Here is a 6,000-nt window from a genome sequence, read left to right on the forward strand (position 1 = left end):
AGATAACAGATCAGAAATATAATTCGGAAAATGAAAAGCCAAAGATGAGTGATAACTGCTTTAGCAACCTGAGAAAGATAAAATGCAAGGTAGGGATTTCCATTCTGAGCCACAAATCAGTAACAGTGTCTGGAAATACCCTCTCATCTTAAAGAACAAGGAAACCTAACAAAATATAGCAAAGAAATATCTTCAGATATTACACAATAGGCAGCACAGGTTGAGAGAAGTTCTGTCCTGGAGAAGATGATGCTTTTAGGTCCTGACACAGTATAAACACTATAGAAGTACCTTTGTAGTTCCCCACTCCAATATTTTGCTCTATATCGTGTCCTCCGTTAGACAGTAAAAAGTTTGAGGGATTTTCATTCTTGTTCATCCTTGTAAGTCTAAGATTATATTTAGCATAAAGTACGTAGTCAAAGCATTTTTCCCAACTTTTTTTGTTGTGGTAAAATATACATAACATAAAACTTGCCACCCTAACCATTTTTAAGTGTACAGTCCAGGGGCATTAAATACACTCTTAATGTTGTGCCAGCATCCCTGTCATTCATCTCCAGAACTTATACTTTGTAAAACTGAAACTCTATACCCCTTAAACTATAACGACCTATTTACTGCTTTCCCACAGCCCCTGGTAACTACAATTCAACTTTCTGTATCTATGATTTTGACTATTTCAAGTACTTCTTATAAGTAGAGTAATACAATATTTGTATTTTTGTGACTGGCTTATTTCATATAGCATAATGTTCTCGAGGTTCATTCATGTTGCAGCATATGTCAGAATTTCCTTCCTTTGTAAGGCTGAATAACATTCCATTGTATGTATATACCACATTGTGCTTATCCAATCATCTGACGATGGATACTTGGGTTGCTTCCACATTTTAGCAATTGTAAATATGCTGCTATGAACATGGGTGTACAAATAGCTCTTCCAAACTTAATCTTCAATTCTTTTGGGTATATACCCAGAAGTAGAATTGCTAGATAATCTGGTAATTTTATTTTTAATTTTTGAGGAACTTCCATACTATTTTCCACAGTGGCTGTACAATTTTACAGTCCCACCAACAGTGTGCAGGGTTCTAATTACTCCACATCCTCACCAATACTTGTTATTTTATGATTTTTGATAGTAGCTGGTCCTAATGGGTATGAGGTATTATCTCATTGTAGTTTTGATTTGCATTTGCCTAATGATTAGTGCTGTGGAGCATCGTTTTATGTGCTTATATTTTTTATACCTTCTTTAGTGAAACATCTGTTCTAGCCCTTTATCCATTTTTGAATCAGGTTGTTTTTTTGCTGTTGAGTCAGTCAATAAATTTTTAATGAATGAATAAAGTGGGAGAGAATCCCTGAAGATTTAAAGATTAACATATACACACTACTATATATAAAATAGATAACCAAAAAGGACCTACTGTATAGCACAGGGAACTATGCTCAATATTTTGTAATAACCTATAAGGGAAAAGAATCTGAAAAAATTTGACATATATGTATGTATAACTGAATCATTTTGCTGTACACCTGAAACTAATACAACATTGTAAATCAACTATACTTCAATAGAAAATAATTAATTTTAAAAATTAATTTTAAAATTAATATAAAAATATAAACTTTAAATACACTATATGCCTTCCAAATTAATGTACAAATTCAATGCAAAAACATAAAATTACCAGTAGATTTTTTTTTTCACATGAAAAAATAATAAAGTAATGCTTAGGAAGCCAGGTTAAAATTTAAAATTTTTCAGTGATTTTTTGTTTGGGGCCTTAAATGCTGAATAATGGCTTGCCTGGGAGAGAACAAGATATTTGGGAAGGAGAGAGAAGGGCATTCTAGAAAAGCACAATGTTTAAGGAAGCTTCAAAATTTCCTAGGCCAGTTAGTATCAGGGCAAGAAACTTCTAGATATCTGCTTACCTTCAAAGTTCTGTTAGTATTTGTAGTACAACTAACAGTTTTATGGTTTGGCTATGAATAATCAAACTGGATGTGTTCATTTTACTACTAAATAAATTATGTTTTTATCATTTATGGTATCTATTTCACTGACTACATTACACGTAGGTAATATGAATAGGTTTATATGTAAATAGGACTAGCTAATTCCTTCTATTAGCCTTAGATATAATTTGCCTTGACAATTATCCTTTTTCTGATTTAAAAAATACATACTTTTGCATGAGTTGAATATATGGTTAAAAAGGGAAGGCTTACTTTTATAGAGGATTTACAGTTAAATGTTAAATAAGTATGGCTTATCTTCTTTCTTTTGTGTAATAAGGATAAACTACTCCATTTCACTTGGATGAATGGTTAAGATTATTTCCTTTTTTTCCTTAAATTAAATTAAGTCTGAATTAGTCTCCATTTGCCTAGGTAACTGAACATCTAATTTTAGACATGTGAGAACATATCTCTTTATTGTAGGACAGAGGTGAGAAAGAGGGATGTAGGGTCAGTACTTAGGAATGTTTTGTGGACCCATCAACTGTAATTTTCATTAGGATGCTCTTTTTGGTCCATTACTACATGGTGGCAGCACCTTTACTCTCTTCCCCAAATGAGGCTACTGGACCTTGACTATCATTTCAAAGGAAATGTCATTTAACAGATGAATTATGGGCAACAGTGCAACCACCATCTTCAGAGTACCAGCTATTCCCAGGGAGCTACATATAAATGAGGTATCAATATCCATCCTCTTCCATTCTTCCAATATCAGAGTCTTATCCATGGAACATAGCCATACTTCTATTACACTTAGGTTTTAGAGTTCTCTATAGAAATCAAATCAATAGGAGATGATAGATGATAGAAAAAGAGAGAGAGAAAGAGATAATAAGTATATATTTATCATAAAGAATTGGCTGACATAATTATGGAGTCTGGTAAGTTCAAAGTCTGCAGAGTGGGCTAGTGGTGTGGGAGCCCCAGGAAAAGCCAGTGTTCCAGATCAAAGGCCATCAGGCATGAAGATCCAGTGTTGATATGAAATCTGAAGACAGAGGGCTAGAGAGTCCTCTTATGCAGAGAAAAGTTGGTCTTTATAGTCTACTCAGGCCTTCAACTGGTTGGATAAAGCAGAACCACATTATAGAAGGTAATCTACTTTATTAATTAAAATGTTAATTTAATCAAATAGTGAGATCTACCAATTTAAATATTAATCACATCCCAATAATCCCTAGCAGAAACACCGAGAGTAGTGTTTGACCAAATATTTGGACACCCCGGCCCAGTTTTGTTGACACATAAGATTGTCACGTTGTAAATAGAAAAACGATTTTCTTACCTAATAACTATTCTTTATGTATCTTGATGACCCAATTTTTGAGCAGTGTAACCACAAAAGTGGTGTCTTCTCTCCTGTGTCAAGGAATCCATCCCATGGCTAAAAACTTGAAGTTTTGGCTGTTTTTTTCATCAGAGACTAAATAGGGGAAGGAAAATGGTTGTGCATACAAAAGACACAAAACTAATCATCATTAGTAATAACAATTTCCTCTTTTTCTTTATTCTTTTACTAAATGGGCATTCATCCATGTACAATTTAGTTTAACTTTATACAAAATGAATTTCACATAATATAATGTTTGTATCTTGCTTCTTTCACTCAACATTTTGTTTGTAAAAACACCTATGCTTTTTTGTTTAGCTACAATGCATTTATTTTTATAGTACTCTTACTTTTCTATTATATGAATATACTACAATTTATTTATCCCTTCTACAGTTGATGTCTGGACATTTGGATGATGTCTAGCTTTGAGTATTGAGAACATCGCTGATGTGAACATTCTTTTTTATCTATCCCAGTGTTCTTATGCACACATAACTTTATGATATATACCTAGGTTTGAAACTGATGGGTGTCTGGTATCTGTTTACCCAACTTTACTAGGTAATGCCGAACTATTATATAAAAAGATTGAATCAATGTATATTCTCACCAGCCCTGAGAGTTCCTGTTGCACTGTTCCTTGCCAACAGTAGTTAATGTAAAATTTTAAATTTTGTCTATTTTATAGTATCTCATTAAGGCTTTAATTTTTCTCCCTCATATCCAACGTGGTTAACCATTTAGATTTTCTCTTTAGTGGCATGTCTAATCAAGTCTTTTGACCTTTTTTCTTTTTCCAGTTTTTTTTTTAGATATGATTGACATTGACCATTCATCTATTACTTTATTGTGTTATTGAGGTCTAGAAATTCTTTGCATGTTCTAGATCTAGTCCTTTGTCTTTTTTCTCTTTAAAAAAATTATCTTTATTTCCTTCAGCTTAACTACCTCTATCTAAAGTTTATTTTATTTATTCTAGTAAGCCATTAGTTTCTTTTTTTAATGGTTTATCTCATCAGTTTTGGAATCAGCTTTTATCTCTCAAATACTTTCATTGCCTTATAACCTTATAATTTCTCTCTTCTCTGTTTTAAACTTATATTAGTGAATTTCTGCTTCCAGTAATGATGGAAGTCAAGGTTGCACCTACTGTACTTCTTGCTTCTGCTGAGCTCATTAATAGTATTTTTGATTGAGTGCTGGTGTTGGTCACTATGCTTAAAACTCAGAATTCTCTGGGCCTAGGATAAAAGATCTTCATCCACAAAGGATTTACATTTGATTCTTCCATGCAACTGTGCATAAAATCTGTTGAGAGCCACCTCAAACCAAGTGTGGTTTTAAGCTACCTAGCTTATCCAGGCTACAGATGTCTGCTAGAGGAATGGTGGCTGAGCTGTGACCACAACTTCTCAGGGACTTTGTTTTTACCTTTACTGTTTTATATCTAGCCCATTTAATGCCAAAGAAAACAATGGCACAAAACTAAACAAGCGAACAAAGAACAGAATCGACAGAAAGCCCTTCTTTGTAGACTATTACAGTCAAGGTACTTGGTGGTAGGTGGACATCAGTTTCACATTTACCCTGAGTGTGGACTCTTCTGGATCCTGGCTTCACGTGGTGAAGATTTCTGTTAAACTTCCCTCCTGTGTTAGCACTGGGCCTTGATTTCTTATCTTCTCACTTTGTGAAGCACACACACACAACCCCTTACCGGTAAAGGCTCTCAGGGCAAAAGTGAGACTCAACTGTCTGAAACTCTAACTTGAGCAGAACCCTTTTGTTGAAGTCGGTTTTCTCTCATACCTTTCCCTATTACCCACCTCCTTAGCAAGTCAGTGTTAATGCCAGGTATTAAAGAGATTCTTCCTTCCAAAGAATGTTCTGGAAATGATCAGTTACCCAGGAACGACACAGTTCTTGGCCATTGGTGATAGAGAAGCAATAGGCTGACTTTGTTTTTGGTGAGAAATGAAGGATATTTTCCAGTTTGAGTGTTAAACAATATGTTTTCAACCCTATTGCCCAGAAGGCATTTATTGTGTGGTCATTACCTGTGAAATACCTTTACCTGTTCTCTTACATCCTAACACAGCCTTCCTTCCCTATCACCATTTCATCAATTGGACTCCATATACCAATATTGGCATGGTGATAACATGTCATTATCATTATATGCATATTAAGAGGTGTTTAAAGACTAATTGGGTTGTTTCATGGTTATCTGGGTTCTTCATCTGAAAGTTTTAAAAAATATTTAGAAAAAGCTTGTTCCTACTAGAGTTAAGTGTGATATGTCCTCAAATATAAGTAATATATGTATTCATTTGGAAAAATAAACTGAAGTTCTCAATTCATATGTATACCGATAACATCCACAGCTACCCTTTGAGTATCATTGGACACACTCCTGGTATATTTATGTTTATTGAATGAAATAGATGTTCTGCAGAGTCTTCCATCAGTTACTTTGATCTGTTGGTATATTACCTATTATAAGAATCTCCTTACTGATTTCTTTGGTATTGCTGTTTTATCACTTGAGAAACGAATCACACTACAATTGGGCTGCGTAAGTTGTCTCTCTTTATTGTATTCCACTTCTGATGGGCTAAAACTTTCTTCATTAC

Source organism: Physeter macrocephalus, chromosome 19 (genome assembly GCF_002837175.3).
Source record: "Physeter macrocephalus isolate SW-GA chromosome 19, ASM283717v5, whole genome shotgun sequence".
NCBI classification, from domain to species: domain Eukaryota; kingdom Metazoa; phylum Chordata; class Mammalia; order Artiodactyla; family Physeteridae; genus Physeter; species Physeter macrocephalus.